Source organism: Crinia signifera, chromosome 4, assembly GCF_055691185.1.
Source record: "Crinia signifera chromosome 4, ASM5569118v1, whole genome shotgun sequence".
Lineage (NCBI taxonomy): Eukaryota > Metazoa > Chordata > Amphibia > Anura > Myobatrachidae > Crinia > Crinia signifera.
In genome coordinates this window covers 295,720,129-295,732,454 of record NC_139220.1, presented here as the reverse complement: position 1 = coordinate 295,732,454, position 12,326 = coordinate 295,720,129, and the positions used below count along the sequence as shown (strand labels likewise).

The following is a 12,326-nucleotide window of genomic DNA, read 5'->3' as shown; positions in this document are numbered from 1 at the left end:
GCCCGCGATTTTTCCATAGGAAACAATGTTAAATGGGCCACAGAGCCCAAATAGTCCCCCTGAAGTCTGAAATGGCCCCCACAATTGTTAACGCCACCCCACGATCAACGTGAACCCGAAGCGTGGCGAGCGCAGCGAGCCTGCGAGGGGCGGTGGTACGCTTCCTCCGAACTTTTCATACCCCCACTATCCACGTCGGCGTGGAGTTGAGAATAGAATAGTGTGGCGAGCGCAGCGAGCCACCGAGCCCGAAGCGTGGCGAGCCCCGCGAGGGGACGCGGATACCTTCACAGGTAAACGCGTCCCTTCGCGGGCTTCACAGGTATCCGCGTCCCCTCGCGGGGCTCCCTGCGCTCGCCACGCTTCGGGCTCGGTGGCTCGCTGCGCTCGCCACACTATTCTATTCTCAACTCCACGCCGACGTGGATAGTGGGGGTATGAAAAGGTCGGAGGACGCGTACCGCCGCCCCTCGCGGGCTCGCCACGCTTCGGGTTCACGTTGATCGTGGGGTGGCGTTAACAATTGTGGGGGCCATTTCAGACTATTAGGGCTCTGTGGCCCATTTAACATTGTTTCCTATGGAAAAATCGCGGGCATTGAGGCATTGAACACTAAAATCGCGTCCAATCACACTTTTAACATTGATCCCTATGGGAAATCGCGGGCATCGCGTCGCACCCGTTTTTTTAGTGCATGCGATGGCCGCGATTTTTTACCCCCCGATGACCGCGATGGACATCGTGGGCGCCGTTCTAGGTAAAGAGTACCAGGCAAAATACCCCATAGAATCCTAAGGACTTCTTTTCCCAACCCCTGCTGCCCCACCTCACCTGATGTCCGGCAGCCTCCTGATGTGCTGCCCGAACCAGTGACCTCCTCCTCTCTAGCACTGTACTTCCCCTTCCGGGTGCAGGGAGGAGGAACCGGTGGAGTCCGGCGAAGTGGGGCAGCAGATGTTAGTGCATCCCCCCAGAGAGAGAGAGAGAGTAGACCAGATATTTAGAGGGTGTCAGGGCTCACCAATGGTGCTGGGGAGATATACAATAATGGCAGGTGTACAGGTGGGGTAAGACACCTGCATTAAGACCCAGCAGTGTCCTGCATTGTTCCCTGGGATACAGACACTGACTTGTGCGTGGGTGGGGGCAGTAAGTGCGCCCTGCTTGCTGAGTGTTTGGGGGGGCGGCGATAAGTGTGCCCTGCGAGATGAGGATCAGCTGATTAGATGAACCCAGAGTGTTGCCATGTACAACTGATGCACTACCGGAACACTGTGCTGCCGCTTCTCTCTATGGGACATGTCACTGTGCACCAGATAAGAACGACTATGACTAATTATGAAACTGAATCTGTAATCTTACCAGAATCTGTCATTGTGTCAGCATTTTATGTTCTGCTGTGTTTCTGCAAAAAAAGAAACTTTGCATCTTACTTTGATGTTCTAGTCATCAGGATAATTGTCATTTAACCACATTAGGTGTGAATAGATGGGAGGATCATAATGTAAACATGGCTGTACATAGGAGCATATCATCAGGAAATATTTACACAGCTAAAACTACATTTCATCACAGCCTGGACACACACGACCTTGTCATGTGGCCTAGTCTTCCTGCCCGTAGCCCAGTCTTCCTGCCCCTGTTGTCACATCTGACATCTATTGAAATGATAAGACAACATCAATAATAAGACAACAAAAGTGCACTTAGATGCAGATTAGCTGTATACAGCACTGGAAAGCCAGGGGTGTGGTTTTACAGAACCCCCTTCAATCAGCATAGCCATAGAGGATCCTCTGACTAGTAGTAGGAAGCTAGCCCCGCCCCCAGCTGTAGACCTGCCCCTGAGGAATCGTATCGATGAAACATTGCTGATTTTATGGTAGTTATGACCATGGATGCATGAATGAATGGAACAAATTGGAACAGACACATTGCAAGCAGGCCCATTAATGAGGAGACTTGTTCCACAGATGAAGAAACATGCCACCTACTGTGTGTATAATCACCAATATTATTGACATTTTTAACAGCATATTTATCCCCAGTGTTCACTGCCTAATTTTAAAACCAGAGGGGGCACGAAAAAATGACTTGCGGCACCATTGCCCTGCCCCAGGCTCAGTATTGCCAGTCGCAGAATCATGCTGTGGGTATGAGGAGATAATGTCACTCCACTGGTGTATCTACAGTGGGTGAAGTGCGAATGAGTCCCATGAGTGCACAGATACCCTGCACCCACATTCTATACTCACCTCTCCGGTGTCCGCATCCTCAGAATTTGTGCTGCACAAATCATTAGGAAAATTGCCCTTTTCCTGATGATTTGCAAATGTACAGTATATTTTATCAGAAACATGGCGTGGCCAGCGCCTGTACCAGAGTCACTCACCTGCGCCTCCCACTAGGAAGAAGACTGCACACTTGCCTCCTATTAAATTCCCTCCCAATGTCTGACTCATCGCAAAAAGGCATCATCACACCTAGGGATGCCAATCCCTGGGCATTTTTTAAATCTTGTGAATCGGGATTGAAAAATGCTCAATCCCAGGATTCCTGGGATTGGCGGCGAGCAGGTTCTAATGCTGGTGGTGTGAAGCATGACCTATGACCGAATCACACTGCGCAGGCAGTCGGGGACAGCCGGGCAACAGTGGGTGCTCAGACGCTGCCCGGCATTAGACTGCTGATGCTCAGTCTAGTCCCGAAATTGAAAATCCCGGACATTTTGGGACCAAATGCCAGGATCCCGCCGATCCTGGCATTAGCCACCCTAATCACACTCTTTCTATGTCAGAAGGGAGAGGGCGTGATGTGGTAGCATGTCCCGCTGTACTGGGAGTGCAGAGTAGGTAAGTGTATATTTAAGGGAATACGCCAGCCTCCTGTAATTGTGCGTCAAATAACCCTGTATGCAATATATGTGTTTCAGACAAAACCTGTAAGGAACAGATACATTTGTGACATACCATAGTACAGATATAGGCAACTTGATATTCTTCATTAGTTGGTTCTTAAATCTTTAAAAGGGGCCACACATTACCCTAATTCTCTATACTAAGATAAAGCAATACCATTAACCCTTCACTGCTGGTGCTGGTATATGAGACCCAGCCTTTCTGATTGAGTTTTGGAGAAGGAGCAATAAACTTTTCAGCACTTTAGACCTGATTGGTTTTCTGCTACCTTGCAGAACCCTGCAGTCAGGTAAGCCCCGCCCTTTTCAGAGTGAAATCCCGCCCTGTCCATGGCTGGGATAAGCTTGCAAAGATTTTGTAGGCCTGAGATTATCTCAGGGTAGCCTACTGTTACAGTCTCCTCTCCGGGAGAAGCCCATAGAGGAGACTGTCAGCAGAACTGCGGGGGCGGAGCCTGACATCCATTCGCAAGGCAGGGGAACCTCCCACATCTGTCAATGGTCGCTGACCATCGAAAGATGTGGAAGATGCACGCATATAAAAGTGACTTTAAATTCACTTACATATGCGTGAACGCTGGGAAGGAAATTGGCGGGCAGCTGACATCCGGTGATACCCGCCCCCCGGACCCGCATCATGGCCTCATTAGCATGAGAATGCCCATGGGTGTTCCCATATGCTAATGGGGCCACACACTGCCCTACGCCCCTTTCTGCCCCCCGCCGCTGTCATGGGTGCGTGCACCCGGCAAACAGTCTGTCCACCGTGGGTGCACGCACCCTGAGTATGCACATGCGCAGTAAAAAAAACATCGGTCCCCATGCAAACGCACCCTGAATAAGGGCCTATGCATGGCATAATATGAATTTGGGGCATTACATCACAGTACATTTAATGTAACATTGATAATTACTGAGTTTCAACCACTGGTCCAAATTTTGCATTTCACAATTCAAAAAATATCCCCTTATGTGTGTTGGTGGCATCGATCCCTGCACATATTGTTGCACCTTGGCCTATCACACGCTACTTCCGCCACAGATCGCAGCAATAACAAATTATAATGATCAGGACTAATTTATAAATATTTGCAAGCCATAAGAACAGGTGTTATTTCTTTAGTGAGCAGATCATTGTCCTTTCCACCTGGTAGACCAAAGCCCCTACCAGAGATTAGCACAGGGTTAAATACAGGCAGCCCGTGCGGGGGCACTCAGCTACCCTAGGGCAACCTGGTGGATTCAGTTTATAACTCTTATAAGAGTTTAAGTGTTCTCCGTAATAAAAGGGAGTTCTCCTTTACTCAGGAACTAGCCGCTTACTCATCCTGCCTTTATTTTCCATCTACCACCTACATACAAGCCCTTGCATATATTCATACTTTGGCAGTAGATTTGGAGTCTGGCAAGAAATTCGAAATGAAAAGACGCATTCATGGCACATATTCCAAGGCTGGATTTACTCGCAAGAATGAAAGCTGCTATAATTTCTAGAGAACAGGCCAAGTTTACACGATACTGAGACTCCAGATTGCTGGGAGCTGACGTGTATGTTTTCCAGATGTAGAATGGGATTATTCTCAGTCTCTGCTCATTTTCAGAGAGATATTAGCATTGTGTAACGTGGTACGTAGTACTACACTCTTCCCACCATTTCCCATCTAGCACCATTGGGCTCATGGAATATCAGGGAGGCTCCCGGACTTGGGGAAGTTCTCCCGTCCTCCTGAGACAGTCTGTAAATCTCCTGAGTGGGAGGGGGAGTGGGCAGGGACAATGGCACAATTCCTGTTATGACACCCGGCCCAGGACATCATACATTAGTTGAGGAAATGTAATGCAGTGTTGGGTGGGCTGGGATGACGCACATCAGATCACCCGTTCTAGAGCATCCAGACTTTGTAGACAGCTATTTCACCTCCCATAGGTGGTGACAAATATTCCATAGGGAGATAGTCACGGCTCCTAGTTGAGACTCAAACTTTGCTGGAAACATAGGCAGTACATGTTCATTTTTATCTGGGCCTACCTCGGTTTGGTTTGTGGAAGAGCGGTAAAGAGTCTGTCGTGGTCTCCGTGAGCTAAGAGAAGGACAGCCGTCTCAATTTGCAGGTGTATGAGGACGTGGTGGGGCTAAAATGACACGATTTCAACCACAAATCCCAGGAAATGAACGGCAAAGTAAAGGATATGTGGGGGGAGGGGGGATGCGGGTGGCTTGCCCACCTTTCCGAGATCCGGGAGGGGGACCTGATTTTTGGAGCCTCCCAGCCATTCCAGGAGGGTAGGCCAGTATGCACCGTGGGCCATGCAGGTGATGAAGGAAGGAGGGGGGGGGGCAGGACAGGTACCAGGGGACATGGTAAATGGTATTACTGCAATGTGAATGGTACTTAAACGGTATTTAAAACGGTAATCTACTAGAATGTGAAAGCTAATACCGTTTTAAATACCGTTTAAAAATACAGTTTTTTTAAACGGCTTGGCAGTGGCAAAGCAGCATTATACTTATCTCCATGGTGCCCTCGGTTCTGCCTTACTGACCAAGAACAGGGGCCTACAGACACGTGGGCCTGGATAAATAATTTAAATCATACATTTAGACCAGTGGTCAGGGAACTCGGTCCTCATTACCCCACGCAGTGCATGTTTTGCAGAATCACAAGTGAAATAATTAACTCCACCTGCGGACCTTATAAAATGTGTCTGTGAGTAATTAGTACACCTGTGCAGCTGCTGGGTTACCAGCAAAACATGCACTGTGTGGGGATATGAGGACCGAGTTCCCTGACCACTCATTTAGACATATATATATATATATATATATATATGAGGTGCTACATATATCATATTATAATACAGGTTGAGTATCCCGTATCCAAAATGCTCGGGACCAAAAGAATTTTGGATAAGGGATTATTCCGTATTTTGGAATATTTTAATATTTCAATTGGTACTTGTTTCCTAGCACGGCCACAATCGTAACTAATCGTGTCCCTTAATTAAGGGACACGATTAGCCCGATGGACCCGATTTCCTTTGAAATCAGGTCCATTTTGCCGGCTAGGAAACAAAAATCGGGGGCATCGCGTCGGTCGGGACCATTAACATTGGTCCCGACGCGACCGACGCGATGCCCCCGATATTTGCATTGACTTCAATGTTAAAAAAAATTTTAACATTGAAATCTTGTCGGGAACTGTAAAATATCGGGGGCATCGCGTCGGTCGGGACCATTAACATTGGTCCCGACGCGATGCGACGCGATGCACCCGATTTTTACATAGGATTCAATGTTAAAAAAAATTTTAACATTGAAATGGTGTAAAAATGTTAAAAAATGTGAAATGGGTCAATATGACCCATTTCACATTAAAAATGTCCCCGTCGTCGCCCCACGATAGACGGCAACCCGAAGCGTGGCGAGCGCAGCGAGCCCGCGAGGGGCGGCGGTACGCGTCCTCCGACCTTTTCATGCCCTACTATCCACTAGGGCGTGGAGTGAGAATAGAATAGTGTGGCGAGCGCAGCGAGCCACCGAGCCCGAAGCGTGGCGAGCGCAGCGAGCCCCGCGAGGGGACGCGGATACCTTCACAGGTAAACGCGTCCCTTCGCGGGCTTCACAGGTGTCCGTGGCGACGCCGACAACTGTGAAGCCCGCGAAGGGACGCGATTACCTGTGAAGGTATCCGCGTCCCCTCGCGGGGCTCGCTGCGCTCGCCACGCTTCGGGCTCGGTGGCTCGCTGCGCTCGCCACACTATTCTATTCTCACTCCACGCCCTAGTGGATAGTAGGGCATGAAAAGGTCGGAGGACGCGTACCGCCGCCCCTCGCGGGCTCGCTGCGCTCGCCACGCTTCGGGTTGCCGTCTATCGTGGGGCGCTGTGTACACGCTTCAATTTGGGGGGGTTTGGAATTTTTTTCATTCAATCCAATGTAAAATTGGGTCCCAGGGACCCAATTTACATTGGATTTAATGAAAAAATCGGGTCAAAAATCGGTCGGATCGGTCGATCGCATCGCATGCGACCAAATCGCATGCGATGCGATCGACCGATTTTTTTCAGCACGACCACCCCGATCTTAATCGGTGTGGCCGTGCTAGGAAACAAGTACCTTTCAATTATGTATTTTGAAGTATCTTGCATGTATGCTGTATAAACACATAAAATACACACTAATATATTTTATTACCACATAAAATACACACAAATATATTTTATTTGTTCAAAAAACAAGGTTTCAAAACATGAAACAAAATTTGTGTACTACCTCAGAAATTTAATTTGAATGCCAAGCAATCATTTTCTTGCACATATATAGTGCCAGTTACATATCATGTCCCCAGTGATGCTGTTACAAATGTCCCCAGTGAGTTTTTAGCAAAAAAAATATTTTTTTTTTCACTTTCTGGAATGTATGGTTTTCGGAATAATTCGGATAACGGATACTCGGATACGGGATACTCAACCTGTATTTATGTTTCAGGGGACAAAGCAATGTAAACAGCCCTGGGCTTAAAAATGAAATACACTGGATCAATAAATGTTATCTACTCTTGGAGTTCTCCGGGCACCCGGTATAGCAGTCTGCCCTCCCACATTTCTGACGCGTTTCGCCGGAAATACTGTCATCATTGTCCTACCCCTATCATATTCCATATGGCAGAACCGCACAGCAGAGGGTCCGGATTGTGCACAACCAGCAATTGTATGTATATAGAAGTAGAACAAGTCTAAGTGACAGGCTAGAGGGTAATGTCGCTCATACACCACATAGCGGTAGCAGCCCTCTGTAATCCATAGCTTTGATGTCATTATAATGTTGTCAGGGAGTTTCCTAAAGTTCCTCACCAAGCCAACTCTTTAATTTGCCATTAAAGCAGTTGATTAGCTGGGGAGCAGTGAATGTGTTTGCACTAGAACACGCCCATATGCAGTAACCGCCACTATTCCAGCTTCTTATTGCCCCCTCTGACCGCTGACTGCCGAGAGGCACACACAGCTGCCACTGAGCAGGGAGCATTAGACAGCCACTAACAAAAGTGTAGGTAAAAGGTGTAAGGAGAACACAAATGCTGTTCATGGAAATGCATGCTGGTGCGCGGCCTGACTACTGGGCATGGGTGGGGCACATATGCGGCACGTGGCACTATCAATGCTCTGTGGCACTCACCCTGCACTGCATTGAAGCACTTTTATTCTAGATTAATGTGCACCCGTTTGCTCTGCGGCAGCCCGTCAAATGCGAGCAAGAAACCATTTATTTCATCTCTGCTCATAGATCTTGTACTGATATAGTTGACTACATTGGGATTGTGTGGGAGCCAGAACGGTCATTGGACCGAACTGGCTGACGGCCATGACCGGGTGCTGCACTTTGCTGGGGTGTGGATCATTTGGATGAGAGTGTCTCGGTCAATAGGTCAGCCAGGATTGGTCGACATGCCAAAATGTCAACACATGAAAAAGGTCGACATGTTCAAAATGTCGACACAAGCAAAAAGGTTGACGTGATATTTTTTTTAATTTTTTGGGTGTCTGTTGAAAAATGTCATCATGAACACCGTATTAGTGTACCGTGTGCCCTCACTTGACTCAATGGGAAGACAATTTTTGAAATGAAATCATGAAAAAAAATGCAGGTCGGCCATTCCCCATGTCGACACTCGACCATGTCGACATAATGCATGTCAACCTTTTTCGTGTGTCGACCTTTGGCCTGTTGACCAATATTGGTCAACCTATTGGCTTTCGACCTTTACACTTGACCTATCAACCGCATACCCTTTGTTACTAGGAATGTGTGCTGTAAGGGGGCACCTTAATAACTAGCAGTCTCTTCAGTCCCAGGAGAACGGAGGACACCGGCTAGTTTGGGCAGGGTCATATGTTTCAGTTGAAATCGTTCCAGTTCATTATTAACTGGATTATGTGTGTAGAAGACTCTGGAGACAGGGATCCGGGCACTTACATCATTTGTATTAATGTTCCCTTTCATGGAACTGCCTAACAATAATGAGCAAGCAACACTGTAAATATTTACCCATGACGATATATATATGTGTTTATTACCCAGAGCTGCACTTATTATTCTTACGATGGACATGAAGATATAAACTGTCCGGAAAGTGCTTTATGTGCGTATATTGGGGCGGATTCGGAATCACTCATAGTCAGGGCTAGATCACGCCTTCAGGGGGCCCGAGTCACTTTAGACAAGGGGGCCCCTCCCACTTGTCATTACTGGCCGCAAACTGCACTGGAGAATATTACACTGTCAAAACACAGAGTAAAGGCAGTATAAACTCGGTCATTGGGTAACTGCAGGGGGGATTAATATAAATATTCACTGCTCAAAAAATAAAGGGAACACTTAAACAACTGCAAGTCAATCACACTTCTGTGAAATCAAACTGTCCAGGGAAGCAACACTGACTGCCAATCAGTTTTGCATGCTGTTGTGCAGATGGAATAGACAACAGGTGGACATTATAGGCAATTAGCAAGACACCCCTAATAAAGGAGTTGTTCTGCGGGTGGTGACCACAGACCACTTCTCACTTCTCCGATGCTTTCTGGCTGACGTTTTGGTCACCTGAAAGCTGGCGGTGCTTTCACTCTAGTGGTAGCATGAGACAGAGTCTACAACCCACACAAGTGGCTCAGGTAGTGCAGCTCATCCAGGATGGCACATCAATGTGAGCTGTGGCAAGAAGGTTTGCTGTGTCTGTCAGCATAGTGTCCAGAGCATGGAGGCGCTACCAGGAGACAGGCCAGTACATCAGGAGATGTGGAGGAGGCCGTAGGAGGGCAACAACCCAGCAGCAGGACCGCTACCTCCGCCTTGGAGGAACAGGAGGAGCACTGCCAGAGCCCTGCAAAATGACCTCCAGCAGGCCACAAATGTGAATATGTCTACTCAAATGGTCAGAAACAGACTCCATGAGGGTAGTATGAGGGCCCGACGTCCACAGGTGGGAGTTGTGCTTACAGCCCAACACCGTGCAGGACATTTGACATTTGCCAGAGAACACTAAGATTGGCAAATTCACCACTGGTGCCCTGTGCTCTTCACAGATGAAAGCAGGTTCACACTGAGCACATGACAGACGTGACAGAGTCTGGTGATGCCAAGGAAAACGTTCTGCTGCCTTCAACATCCTCCAGCATGACCGGTTTGGCAGTGTCAGAAATGGTGGGGGGTAGCATTTGTTTGGGGGGCCACACAGCCCTCCCTGTGCTCGCCAGAAGTAGCCTGACTGCCATTAGATACCGAGATGAGATCCTCAAATCCCTTGTGAGACCATATGCTGGTGCGGTTGGCCCTGGGATCCTCCTAATGCAAAACAATGCTAGACCTCATGTGGCTGGAGTGTGTCAGCAGTTCCTGCAAGATGAAGGCATTGATGCTCTGGACTGGCCCGCCCGTTTCCCAGCCCTGAATCCAATTGAGCACATCTGGGGCATCATGTCCTGCTCCATGCACCAATGCCACTTTGCACCACAGACTGTTCAGGAGTTGGCAGATGCTTTAGTCCAGGTCTGGGAGGAGATCCCTCAGGAGACCATGTGCCACCTCATCAGGAGCATGCCCAGGCATTGTAGCGAGGTCATACAGGCACATGGAGGCCACACACACTACTGAGCCTCATTTTGGCTTGTTTTAAGGACATTACATCAAAGTTGGATCAGCCTGTAGTGTATTTTTCCACTTTAATTGTGAGTGGGACTCCAAATCCAGACCTCCATGGGTTAATAAATCTGATTTACATTGATAATTTTTGAGTGATTTTGTTGTCAGCACATTCAACTATGTAAAGAACAAAGTATTTAATAAGAATATTTCATTAATTCAGATCTAGGATGTGTAGTGTGTGTGTGTGTGTGTGTGTGTGTGTGTGTGTGTGTGTGTGTGTGTGTGTGTGTGTGTGTGTAATATATATATATATATATATATATATATATATTACATACAGTAGATATATATATAAAATACCACATGAAAAGCCTGTTTTGTCCCTCTGTATATTAGTCTGTAGGAGCCCTGACAGGCTCAGCACTGCCTCTGAAAACCCTCCCATGACAAGGCCGCTGCCGCTGCTGTCCTCCATTGACCTGAGAAGCATGTGATGAGCTGCACCAAGCAGAGCTCAGCACAAGCCTCTCAGCCTCTGACCTCTTGTGCAGTCTCATGGGACTTTGTCAACTCCCAGTAATGCACTGCTGTGCAGTCAGTGTGCATTGGCTCCCGATGCTCAGCACCATTAATCATTGTCACATTGGCAGACAGATGAAGTTGCAGCACTACCCTACCCTACCCAACATGACCCTCTCCAGGAGGGACACATTGCTCTGTTTCTGGACTTTCCTCTTAATTTAGGATTGCCATCACCTGTGCTGAAACACCTTTCTTATTAGTTAACCTGTTCAAAAACAGGTGATGGCAATCGTCCAGAAGCAGAGCATTTTGTCCCTCCTGGCATGGGTCATGTTGGGAGGTATGCCCTACTTCCATGCACAATACCTTTAGCAAAAAAAAAAAAAAAAAATTATATATATATATATATATATATATTTTTTTTTTCCTAAATACATGCCAACCACAGGGGGCCCCTTGAGGGGGGGCATGGGGTACTGGCCCCCTGAGGGGCCCCCTGAGGTTCCCCCCCCCCCCTCCCCCCCCTTCCCTTAATCTGCTGCTAATAGTGCTTTGGTCACATACATCCCCTTGCATGTTCCTGAGGGGATTCGGCGGCGGTGGTGGTGGCGGGGGCATTCGGCCGTGAAGCAGGCGGTGCTTCAGGCAGGCCCGCCAACAGGGGGGTCTGGAGTCCTGGGCCCTGAGAGAGAAGGGGGCCCTGACCTGGTCCTACAACGATTAACATTGAATAGCTCCTTACCAGGTATCCATCTCTGCCCCTGCTTTCGTATGTATCGGCTCAGCTGCAGGCAGACTCTGCTCTGGTCCCAGACAGCAGGGGCTGCTGGGACATGTAGTTTTTTTTATAAGTACCTGGCAGCCAGACACTTAACAAAATCTACATGTCCCAGCAGCCCCTGCTGTCCGGGGACAGAGCAGACCAGACTAATGGATGCCTGTAGCAGTTCCAACTTCTCACTAGTGAGAGCTGCTGCCCAGGATTCAGGTCAGGACTGGAGGCGTCACTGTGGTGCCTGGAGAGTGCACTGCCTGTGCGGATGAGGGGAGGAGAAGGACCCAGCAAGTCACATGAATCCAAAGAAAACACTGCAGCAAGGATCTCCCTGTCAGCCCCCACCACAGTGAGTACTGGTATTCTATATTACTGTTCAGACTGACCTCTTTGTTGCTCCCCTCTCTCTCTCTCCCTCCTTTCTCTCTTCTGTTTCTCACTCTCTCACACACTCTCCAATTTCCCCTATTCAT

At 48.2% G+C, this 12,326-nt stretch overlaps 1 protein-coding gene across 3 annotated transcripts in view; it reads left to right on the top strand.

Annotated features, from left to right (window-relative positions):
* Positions 1 to 12,052: 12,052 nt before the first annotated feature.
* Positions 12,053 to 12,326, top strand: part of S1PR2 (sphingosine-1-phosphate receptor 2) — a 45,645-nt gene continuing 45,371 nt past the window's right edge. For 2 of the 3 annotated variants that reach the window (XM_083185075.1, XM_083185074.1), the window contains exon 1: positions 12,083 to 12,202. The gene's annotated coding sequence lies outside the window, so the exon portion shown is untranslated. Of the gene's footprint in view, positions 12,203 to 12,326 lie in introns of all 3 variants that reach the window. The other variant, XM_083185076.1, reaches the window with a different exon arrangement.